Consider the following 12,326-nt stretch of genomic DNA (forward strand, 5'->3'; position numbering starts at 1 on the left):
GAAGTTTGCTCTGCGTTCAGTTATTCTTTTGATGAATTTGTAGGAGAGAAAGTGGTCTCCCCGTCCTACTCCTCCGCCATCTTGGCTCCTCCCCCCGCTCTTATTATTTCTAATGGATAGTGCTGGACTAAATCATTTTCCACACTGTACCCGTGGTAATCTTTTAAAAGGACCAATGAATCATGTCACTGCCATGCTTCTCCCCTTCAGTAACTTCCCACGGCTTTTAAGATAAAACACCACGTCTTTAACATGTAAAGCTCTGAGAAGGGGTCCTGCTCTGTTGCCCCATCTCCAGACACTCTCTCTCTTGTCTGGGCTCAGGGCACATTGGCCTTCCTTCCCACCTGGGGTCTGCTCAGATGCAGCTCTCTCTGACTGAAGTCCTCTCTGCACTGCTAACGCATCTCCCTAGACTCAGTTTAAATGTTTCCTCCTCAAGAATCTTTCCCTAGTCCTCAATCTAGGTTAGGTACTCCACTTCTCATCTCATGCCTCCCTCCGGAGCTTGTCTCATACAGCACCGGTTTAACTTGCCCACCACTATTTGCATAATCAATTTTAATCTTTCTCCACCAGACTGAACATTCATTATTTTGTTTGCACTTAACACAATAAACAAAATTGAGTTCCGATGTTTTACATTATATTGATCCATCTTGAGATTACTTCTGCTCTTTCTTTTTTCTCTCATAAAAAAACAAAACAGAACTTTGTTTTAGAGCAGTTTTAGGTTCACAGCAAAATTAAGAGGAAGGTACAGAGATTTCCCGTATACCCATTGCCCTTATATGTGGGTAGCCTCCTTCATCATCAATATCCCCCACCAGGATGGTACACTGTTGTAACTGGTGAGCCTACCTTGACACTCATTATCACCCAATGTCCACAGTTTATATTAGGATTCACTCTCGGTGTTGTACATTCTATGGGTTTAGACAAATGTTTAATGACGTATATCCACAACAGATTTCCTAACCTGGGGATCTGGCAAAGGGACTGAGAACCCCCAGGGAATTTGACTTTGGAGGACAGTGGGATTTGATTACAGAACTTACACAGGACTGGAGATAGAGACTCTTGGGGGGCACAAACAAAACCTTGTATCCACCAGAACCCAGGAGAAAGGAGCAATGACCCCACAAGAGACTGACCCAGACTTGCCTGTGAGTGTCCAGGAGACTCCAGCAGAGGCATGGATCAACAGTGGCCTGCTGCAGGGTCAGGGGCACTGAATATAAGACAATTTGAAGGAGGTCGCCATTATCTTCATTATCCCTACCATAGTTTGGTCTTAGGTCAAAAAACAGGGAGGAAACACAGCCCCACCCATCAACAGAAAATTGGATTAAAGATTTACTGAGCATGGCCCCACCCATCAGAGCAAGACCCAGTTTCCCCCACAGTCAGTGTCTCCCATCAGGAAGCTTCCATAAGCATCTTATCCTTATCCATCAAAGGGCAGACAGAATGAAAACCACTATCACAGAAAACTAACCAAACTGATCACATAGACCACAGCCTTGTTTAACTCAACACAACTATGAGCCATGCCGTGTAGGGCCACCCAAGACAGATGGGTCATGGTGAAGAGTTCTGACAAAATGTGGTCCGCTGGAGAAGGGAATGGCAAACCACTTCAGTATTCTTGCCTTGAGAACCCCATGAACAGTATGAAAAGGCAAAAAGATATGACACTGAAAGATGAACTCCCCAGGTTAGTAGGTACCCAATATGCTACTGGAGAAGAGTGAAGAAATAATTCCAGAAAGAATGAAGAGACAGAGCCAAAGTGAAATCAACACCCAGCTGTGGATGTGACTGGTGGTGGAAGTAAAGTCCGATGCTGTAAAGAACAGTAGTGCATAGGAACCTGGAATGTTAGGTCCATGAATCAAGGTAAATTGGAAGTGGTCAAACAGGAGATGGCAAGAGTGAACATTGACATTTTAGGAGTCAACTAAAATGGACTGGAATGGGTGAATTTAATTCAGATGACCATTATATCTACTATTGTGGGCAAGAATCCCTTAGAAGAAATGGAGTAGCCCTCATAGTCAACAAAAGAGTCTGAAATGCAGTACTTGGGTGCAATCTCAAAAACAGAATGATCTCTGTTCATTTACAAGGCAAATCATTCAACATCACAGTAATCCAAGTCTATGCTCCAACCACTAATGCTGAAGAAGCTGAAGTTGAATGGTTCTATGAAGACCTACAAGACCTTCTAGAACTAACACCAAAAAAAGATGTCCTTTTCATCATAGGGGACTGGAAAAGTAGGAAGTCAAGAGATACCTGGAGTAACAGGCAAGTTTGGCCTTGGAGTACAAAATGAAGCGGGGCAAAGGCTCACTGAGTTTTGCCAAGGGAATGCACTGGTCATAGCAAACACCATCTTCCAACAAAAGAGACGACTCTACACATAGACATCCCCATATGGTCAATACAAAAATCAGATTGATTATATTCCTTGTAGCTGAAGAAAGAGAAGCTCTATACAGTCAGCAAAAACAAGAACACGGGCTGACTGTGGTTCAGATCATGAACTCCTTATTGCAAAGAAAGAAAGGTTAGTCACACAGTCGTGTCTGACTCTGTGATTCCATGGACTGCAGCCTGTCCTGCTCCTCTGTCCATGGAGGATGTCCCGCTCCTTTCTGTCCGCTCCAGACAAGAGTACTGTAGTGGGTTGCCATTTCTTTTTTCATGGGATCTTCCCAACCCAGGGATCAAACCCAGGTCTCTGGCATTGTAGGCATATTATTTTACCAGCTGAGGCACAAGGGAAGCATAGACATAACCTTAGGAGTGGGTTCCACTGGGGATCAAAACCAGGACCTTCTGCATGTAAAGCAGATATGCTAACCACTACACTATGGAACCATGAGCTATTCAGAGTTAAACTGAAGAAAGTAGGGAAAACCACTAGACCATTCAGGTATGACCTAAATCAAATCCATTATGATTATACAGTGGAAGTGACAAGTAGATTCAAGGGATTAGATCTGATAGACAGAGTGCCTGAAGAACTATGGATGGAGATTCGTGACATTGTCCAGGAGGCAATGATCAAGACCATCCCCAAGAAAAAGAAATGCAAAAAGGCAAGATGGTTGTCTGAGGAGCCCTTACAAATACCTGAGAAAAGATGAGAAGCTAAAGGCAAAGGAGAAAAGGAAAGATATACTCTGAATGCAGAGTTCCAAAGAATAGCAAGGAGAGATAAGAAAGCCTTCCTAAGTGATCAATGCAAATAAATAAAGGAAAACAATAGAATGGGAAAGACTAGAAATCTCTTCAAGAAAATTAGAGATACTAAGGGAACATTTCATGCTAAGATGGGCACAATAAAGGTCAGAAATGGTATGACCTAACAGAAGCAGAAGATACTAAAAACAGGTGGCAAGAATACACAGAAGAACTATACAAAAAAGATCTTCATGACCAAGATAACCACGATGGTATGATCCTTCACCTTTAGAGCCAGACATCCTAGAGTGGGAAGTCAAGTAGGCCTTAGGAAGCCTCACTAAGAACAAAGCTAGTGGAAGTGTTAGAATTCCAGTTGAGCTATTTCAAATTGTAAAAGATGATGCTGTGAAAGTGCTGTACTCAATATGTCAGCAAATTTAGAAAACTCAACAGTGGCACAGGAATGGAAAAGGTCAGTTTTCTTTACAATCCCAAAGAAAGGCTTTGCAAAAGAATGTTCAAACTGCCACACAATTGCACTTATCTCACACACTAGCAAAGTGATGCCAGACTGGATGAAGCATGAGCTGGAATCAAGATTGCCAGGAGAAATATCAATAACTTCAGATAGGCGGATGAGACCACCCTTATGACAGAAAGCAAAGAAGAACTAAAGAGCCTCTTGATAAAAGTGAAAGAGGAGAGTGAAAAATTTGGCTTAAAACTCAACATTCAAAAAACTAAGATCATGGCATCCGATCTCATCTCTTCATGTCAAATAGATGGGGAAACGATGCAAACAGTGAGACTTTATTTTCTTGGGCTCCAAAATCACTGCGGTTGGTGACTGCAGCCATGAAATTAAAAGATGCTTGCTCCTTGGAAGAAAAACTATGACCAACCTAGACAGCATATTAAAAAGCAGAGACATTACTTTGCCTACAAAAGTCAGTTTAGTCAAAGCTATGGTTTTTCCAGTAGCCATGTGTTGATGTGAGTTGGACTATAAAGAAAGCTGAGCCCCGAAGAATGGATACTTTTGAACTGTGGTGTTGGAGAAGACTCTTGAGAATCCCTTGGACAGCAAGGAGATCAAACCAGTCAATCCTAAACGAAATCAGTCCTGAACATTTATTGGAAGGACTGATGCTGAAGCCAAAAGCCCAGTACTTTGGCCACCTGATGTGAAGAAATGACTCATTGGAAAAGACCCTGGTGCTGGGAAAGATTGAAGGCAGGAGGAGAAGGGGATGACAGAGGATGAGATAGTTGGACTGTATCACCAATTTGATGGACATGAGTTTGAGCAAGCTCTGGGAGTTGGTGACGGACAGGGAATCCTGGCATGCTGCAGTCCATGGGGTCACAAGGAGTCAGACATGACTGAGTGACTGAACTGAACTTATCCACCCTTTTAGTATCATACAGAATAGTCTCAATATCCTAAAAATTCCCTATACTACATTTAGTGACCCCTACCTCTCCCTGGTGGCTCAGAGGTTAAAGTGTCTGCCTGCAATGTGGGAGACCCTGGTTCGATCCCTGGGTTGGGAAGATCCCCTGGAGAAGGAAATGGCAACCCACTCCAGTATTCTTGCCTGGAGAATCCCATGGACAGAGGAGCCTGGTGGGCTATAGTCCACGGGTCGCAAAGAGTCAGATACGACTGAGCAACTTCACTGTCACCTCTCTTTAAACCCCTAGCAACCATTGATTTTATTTTTTTAATTAATAGCTTTTCCCACAGTTTTGCCTTTTGCAGAATGCCATACATTCAGAGTCATATAAAATGTAACCTTTTCAGATAGGCTTCTTTCTCTTAACAGTATACCTTTAAGATCTCTCTGTGTCTTTTTGTAGATTGATAGCTCATTTCTTTTTCAGTTCAGTTCAGTTCAGTCACTCAGTTGTTTCCAACTCTTTGTGACCCCATGGACTGCAACATGCCAGGCCTCCCTGTCCATCTCCAACTCCCAGAGTTTACTCAGACTCATGTCCATTGAGTCGGTGATGCCATCCAGCCATCTCATCCTTTGTTGTCCCCTTGTCCTCTCGCCTTCAATCTTCCCCAGCATCAGGGTCTTTTCAAATGAGTCAGCTCTTAGCATCAGGTGGCCAAAGTATTGAAGTTTCAGCTTCAACATCAGTCCTTCCAATGAACATTCAGGACTGATTTCCTTTTAGGGTGGACTGGTTGGATCTCCTTGCAGTCCAAGGGACTCTCAAGAGTCTTCTCCAACACCACAGTTCAAAAGCATCAATTCTTCAGCACTCAGCTTTCTTTATAGTCCAACTCTCATATCCATACATGACCACTGGAAAAACCATAGCCTTGACTAGACGGACCTTTGTTGGCAAAGTAATGTCTCTGCCTTTTAATATGCTGTCTAGGTTGGTCATAACTTTTCTTCCAAGGAGTAAGCGTCTTTTTATTTCATGGCTGCAGTCACCATCTGCAGTGATTTTGGAGCCCCCTAAAAATAAAGTCTACCACTGTTTCTCCATCTATTTGCCATGAAGTGATGGGACCGGATGCCATGGTCTTAGTTTTATGAATGTTGAGCTTTAAGCCAACTTTTTCACTCTCTCCTTTTTCACTTTTATCAGGAGGCTCTTTAGTTCTGCCATAAGGGTGGTGTCATCTGCGTATCTGAGGTTATTGATATTTCTCCCGGCAATCTTGATTTAGGCTTGTGCTTCATCCAGCCCAGCATTTCTCGTGATGTACTCTGCATAAGTTAAATAAGCAGGGTGACAATATACAGCCTTGACGTACTCCTTTTCCTGTTTGGAACCAGTCAGTTGTTCCATGTCCAGTTCTAACTATTGCTTCCTGACCTGCATACAGATTTCTCAAGGGGAAGGTCAGGTGGTCTGGTATTCCCATCTCTTTCAGAATTTTTCACAGTTTATTGTGATCTGCATAGTCAAAGGCTTTGGCATAGTCAATAAAGCAGAACTAGATGTTTTTCTGGAACTCTCTTGCTTTTTCGATGATCCAGTGGATATTGGCAATATGATCTCTGGTTCCTCTGCCTTTTCTAAAACCAGCTAGAATATCTGGAAGTTCACGGTTCATGTAATGTTGAAGCCTGGCTTGGAGAATTTTGAGCATTACTTTGCTCACGTATGAGATGAATGCTATTGTGCGATAGTTTGAGCATTCTTTGGCATTGCCTTTCATAGGGATTGGAATGAAAACTGACCTTTTCCAGTCCTGTAGCCACTGCTGAGTTTTCCAAATTTGCTGACATATTGAGTGCAACACTTTCACAGCATCATCTTTTACAAATTGAAATAGCTCAACTGAAATTCCATCATCGCCACTAGCTTTATTTGTAGTGATGCTTCCTAAGGCCCACTTGACTTCCCGTTCCAGGATATCTGGCTATAGGTGAGTGATCATGCCATCGTGATTATCTGGGTTGTGAAGATCTTTTTTTGTACAGTTCTTCTATGTATTCTTGCCACCTCTTATTAATATATTCTAATTCTGTTAGGTCCATACCATTTCTGTCCTTTATTGAGCCCATCTTTGCATGAAATGTTCCCTTAGCATCTCTAATTTTCTTGACGAGATCTCTAGTCTTTCCCATTCTATTGTTTTCCTCTATTTGTTTGCATTGATCACTGAGGAAGGCTTTTTTTTTTATCTCTCCTTGCTATTCTTTGGAACTCATTTCTTTTTAGTATTGAGTAGTATTCCATTGTCTAGATATACCACAGATTATTTGTCCATTCACCTACTGAAGGACAGCTTGGTTGCTTCCAAGTGTTGCCAGTTATGAATAAGTTTCCTATATAGAACCGTGTGCATGTTTTCCCACTCTATTTTCCAGGGAATTTTCCTGATCCAGGAATCAAACCCGGGTTTCCTGCATTGCAGGCAGATTCTTTACCATCTAAGCCACCAGGGAAGCCTTTTGGTGTGTACATAAGTTTTCAAATTCTTTGGGTGAATTTTTAAAATATTTTTAGTTGGAAAGACTTGCTTGCTGCATTGTATTGGTTTGGTTTGGAGATTTATTTTTCTTATTTGTTTAAAACTAAAGTAATATTCGCACAGACAGAAATGCACATATATTAAGTGCTTCATTGACTTTTGACAAATTTGTACATTCACATAATTAACATTCCACTCAAGACGTTAAAGATTTCCGTCACCCGCACAAGTTCCCTTGGGTTCTTTACAGGCAGTCCCTGCCCTCTGACACAACCACTCCCTGATTTCTACTGTCATAGATTAGTGTTACCTCTTCATAATTTTCCTATAAATAGACACATACAGTAATCCTTGGTTTATCTGTTTGTTTGTTTTTTCACTTGGTATCATGTTTTTGAGATTCATTCATGTCGTAGCTTGAAATCAGTAGCTTGCACCTTTTTACTGCAGAGTAATTGACTAGAAATATTACAACTTATTTATTATTCACCCCTTGTTCAATATTTGGATTATTTCCTGTTTGGGGCAATAATGAATAAAGCTACTATAAATAATCATGTATAAAATTTCACAGACATTATCATTTTCCTAGTAAATACTTAGTAATGGAATGACTGGATTATATGGTACTTATGTTTGACTTTATAAAAGGCTGTCAAAACAACATATGAAAGCTTCAGTTCTCTGTGTCCTCATCAATGCTTAACATTTTCAGTCATATTAATTTTAGTCATTCTGATGAATGTGGGAAATCTGATATCCTAGGATATACCCCCTGGTCATGATTATCTTTTTTATATATTGCTAAATTCTATTTTCTAATATTTTACTGTGTTCATTTTTGCATCTATGTTCAAGAGGATTATTGATTAGTAATTTTCTTACAATATCTTTATTGGATTTTTGTATCAGGATCATGAAGGTCTCTTAAAATGAATTGGGAAGTGTTTTCTTTGTATTTTTTGATGGATTTTGTTTGATGCTAGTAATATACATAGAATTTACCAGTTAAACCATCTGGGTGTGGAATTTTCTTAAATGTTTGTAATTGTAAATTCAGTTTCCTTAATTTAGGAGATACTCCATTAAAAAATTATTTTTGCCTGTGTCAGTTTTAGAAAATGTTACACAAGGAATTTATCCATTTAATCTAAACTGTCAAATTTATATAGTGATACAAAATTGTTCATGTGTGTGCTTAATGCTCAGTCATGTCCGACTCTTTGTAACCCCATGGACTGTAGCCTACCAGGCTACATGGGGTTACCCAGCTACCAGGCTTCCATGGGGATTCTCCAGGCAAGAATACTGGAGTGGGTAGGCTATCCCTTCTCCAGGGGATCTTCGCAACTCAGAAATCAAACCGGGGTCTGCTGCATTGCAGGCTTTACCAGCTTACAGGGAATTCCCCTATTATTCTTTTACCATCTGTAATGTTGTCCCTCTTTTATTTCTGATACTAGTAAATACCCCTTGCTCATTATCTTTATCTCTTCCTCATCAGTCTTTTATGTTTTAAATTTTATTTATTTTTGGCTGTGCTGGGTCTTTGTTGATGCACACAGGCTTTCTGCAGTTGTGGTGGGTGAGCAGGGACTACTCTTTGGTTGTACTATGCGGACTTCTCATTGCAGTGACTTCTCTTGTTGTGGACCACAGGTTCTAGGCATACCAGCTTCAGTAGCTGTGATGCATGGGCTTAGTTGCCCTGTGGCGTGAGGGCTCTTTCCTGGCCAGGGATCGAACCTGTGTCCCCTACATGGGCTGGCAGATTCTTAACCACTAGACCACTAGGGAAGTCTTCCTCATCCGTCTTCTAGAGGTTTACTAACTTAATTGAATTTGTCAAAGAATGATCTTTTGGCTTTGATGGCTTTTGACTTTTTTTTTTTTTTTTGTCAGTTTTCCAGTTCATTTTTGCTCTTATTCCCACCTTCTATTGTTTCTGGTTTAACTTGCTTTTCCTCAGTTCAAGTGGAAGCTTAGGTTATTTTTAGATTACTTAGTTTAAAGCTTTCTTCTTTTCTACTGCAAGTATTTAAAGCCATAGATTTCTTTCTAAATTCTGTTTTAATTGTATACCACAAATTTTGGTATGTTGTATTTTCACTAAGTTTGAAATATTTTCTAATTTATCTTGTGATTTCTTCTTTAGCCTAGAGGAAAGAGGTAAATTATTTAGAAGTATGTTGCTTAATTTTCAAATATTTAGGGAGATTTTCTAGATAACTTATTCTTATTAATTTCCAATTTAATTTTGTTGTGGTTAAAAAAAATAGTCTGTTACTGTTTCATTCCTTTGAAATTTACTGAGACTTATTTCATAATCCAGCAATTGATTTATTTTGTTGAAGATTCCGTGTACACTTCAGAGAATGAGCATTCTGCAGTGGTTGATTGTAATGTTTATAAATGTTAATTTTGTCAAGTTGGTTGCTAGTATTATTTAAATATTTTATATTTATACTTTTTTTTTTTAGTATAGTTTTTCCACCAATTAGTGAGAGAGGAGTGTTAAAATCTCTAACTGTAATTGTGAATTTGTCTGTTTCTCCCTTCAGTTTTGTCATTTGCTTCATGTATTTCTAAACTCTGTTATTAGGTACACCTCCATTTAAGGTTGTTATATTTTCCTGATGAATTGTCCCTTTGTTTATGTGAAATATTTCTCTTCTTGTTGCATGCTTACCATGAAATCTATTGTATTATTTTACTAGGGCTGTCATAACAAGGTCCTACAGACGGGGTGGTTTAAACAACAAAAATCTATTTCCTTAAAGTACTGGAGGTTTGAAGTCCAAGTCAAGGTGTCAGGAGAGTTGGTTCCTTCTGAGGTCTCTCGTCTTGGCTTGCAAATGGCTATTTTCTACCTGTGTCTTCACATGGCCCTCCCTCTGTGTCCTAATCTCTTTTTATGACATCGGTCAGATTGGATTAGACCCATCTTGTCGACTTCATTTAACTTAATTACCTGTTTAAAGACTCTCCAAATGCAGTCATATTCGGAGGTTCTGGGGACTAGGACTTCAGTATAAGAAGAGTTTTTTGGCGGGGAAGGGAGGTGACACAATTCAGCCCATAACATCCACTTGGTTTGATGATATAGCCACGCCGCTTTTTTATGTTTAACTGTTTGCATGGTGTACCTTTTTCCATCCTTTTACTTCAACCTGAGTCTTTGAATTCAAATGTATCTCTTATGGATAACATATAGTGTATCTTGGTCTTTTATCCATTTCTGACAAGGTTTGACATAACTGGAATATCTTGTTTTTTAACATTTCATGTATCTGTTGGTATGATTGTGTCTGAGTCAGTCTTCTTGGTATTAGTTTTCTATTTATGTTTGTGCCTTTGTCCTTTTCTGCCTTCTTTTGGGTTAGTTGGGTATTTTTACTGTTCTATTTTATTTCTCCTATTGGTGTTTTAGCTATACATTCTTGTTTTCTTAATAGTTGTTTTAAATAGAAAATAATAATTATTTTAATTATTTAATTATATATATAATTATAAAATAAATAATTATATTTAATTAATAATTAAATATAAAATAATAAAAATAATAGTTTTAAATATGCATCCATAACTTATCACAGACTACTTAGAATATCATTCATTTCACTTATAATGTAAGAATTTTACAACAGGATATTTGATTTTTTCCTACTTCTATCCTTTATGTTATTGTTATCATATATTTTACTTATATTTTGAATTGTACAAACATTTTAATTTTTCTTTAAATAGTCATTTGTCTTCTAAAGAAGTTGGGAAAATAAAAAGGGTGGTCTTTTACATTTGCCCACATATTTGGCTTTCTAGTAACTCTTTATAGATCTGAATTTTTAGCTGATATCATTTTCTTTAAGTCTGAAGAACTTCCTTCAGCCTTTCTCTTTTTTTTAATGTATTTTTAATTGTAGTATAATTGCTTTACAATGTTCTGTTAGTTTCTGCTGTACAAGATGAATCAGCTATAGTGAAAAGTGAGTCACTCTTCTTCAGCCCAACTCTTGAACTGAATCAGCCGTAAGTATGCATATAATCCCTCCCTCCAGAGCCTCCCTTCGGCTCCCCTGTCCCACCCCTCCAGTCATCACAGAGCCCTGAGCTGAGCTCCCTGCGCTATGCAGCAGCTTCCTGTTAGTTACCTGTTTTACACGTGGTAGTGTATATATGTCACTACCACTCTCTCAGTTCACCCCACCCTCTCCTCATGCCCCTGTGTCCACAAGTCTGCCCTCTATGTCTGTGCCTGTTTTCCCTGAAAATAAATGTGAACCATCAGTAGCATTTTCCTAGATTTCATATACATGTGTTAACGTATGACATTTGTTCCTCTCTTTTTGACTTACTTTTTACTCTGTATAGGTTCACCTTCAGCATTTCTTATAGCACAGTTCTGCTGGCACTTAATTCTCTAAGAATGTTTTTCTGAACTTTCTGAGCCTTTATTTCCATTGTCTTTCTGGACTTCATTGTTTCTGATGAGAAGTCAATTAATATTCTTATTATTCCTCTGTATATAATACATCTTTTACTTCTGGCTGCCTTTGGTATTTTCTCTTTATCTTTGGTTTCATTCATTTTATTATGATGTGCTTAAGTGTGTGTGTGAGGAGTTTGGTTTGTTTTATCATAATTAATTAAAATGGGGTTAAAGAATAAAGTAAATCACATTTATAGTGCATCTCCTTTTGACAAATGCCACATCATGTCCTGATATATAAATGATCTTCTTTAGTCCTGTCCTTGCATTATCCACAGCTCCTCTTTGAGGCATTGAGGCTAGAAATTCTGTATTTAACCACAACAGAGTGACTGACAATGGAGTTATCTTCTAGCCATGAACAACAATACAATTGGACAAGAGGAAGAAAGCAACTGATTCCCAGCAGACAGCACAGTGCGTTCTGGAGGGAAGAGAAACACCCAAAGTCAGCTCCATGTCCCCCCCTCTCGGCCCTTTCCTTTCCTTCCTTTCTGCTTGGGCGCCTTCAGACCTTGGCACAGAGAGGGGCAGGATGAGTGCAAAGCTAGATCGTCTAGGTGGGGGAGGCAGAGCTCAGAGTTCGGGCTGCTGAGTGGGGATAGAATATGGACACAAAGGGAGTCCCCTTGAGCCCTGGCTACCCAGTGCTGGAGGGTGTAGGATGAGCTATCACCAGGCCTAGAGAATCCTGTGCTT

At 39.4% G+C, this 12,326-nt stretch overlaps 1 non-coding gene across 1 annotated transcript; it reads right to left on the bottom strand.

Annotated features, from left to right (window-relative positions):
• Nucleotides 1-2,813: 2,813 nt before the first annotated feature.
• Nucleotides 2,814-2,886, bottom strand: TRNAV-UAC (transfer RNA valine (anticodon UAC)). Its single transcript has one exon. It is a non-coding gene; the product is annotated as a tRNA-Val (tRNA).
• Nucleotides 2,887-12,326: the final 9,440 nt, after the last annotated feature.

The sequence above is a fragment of the Dama dama genome, chromosome 28 (genome assembly GCF_033118175.1).
Source record: "Dama dama isolate Ldn47 chromosome 28, ASM3311817v1, whole genome shotgun sequence".
Classification (NCBI taxonomy): Eukaryota; Metazoa; Chordata; class Mammalia; order Artiodactyla; family Cervidae; genus Dama; species Dama dama.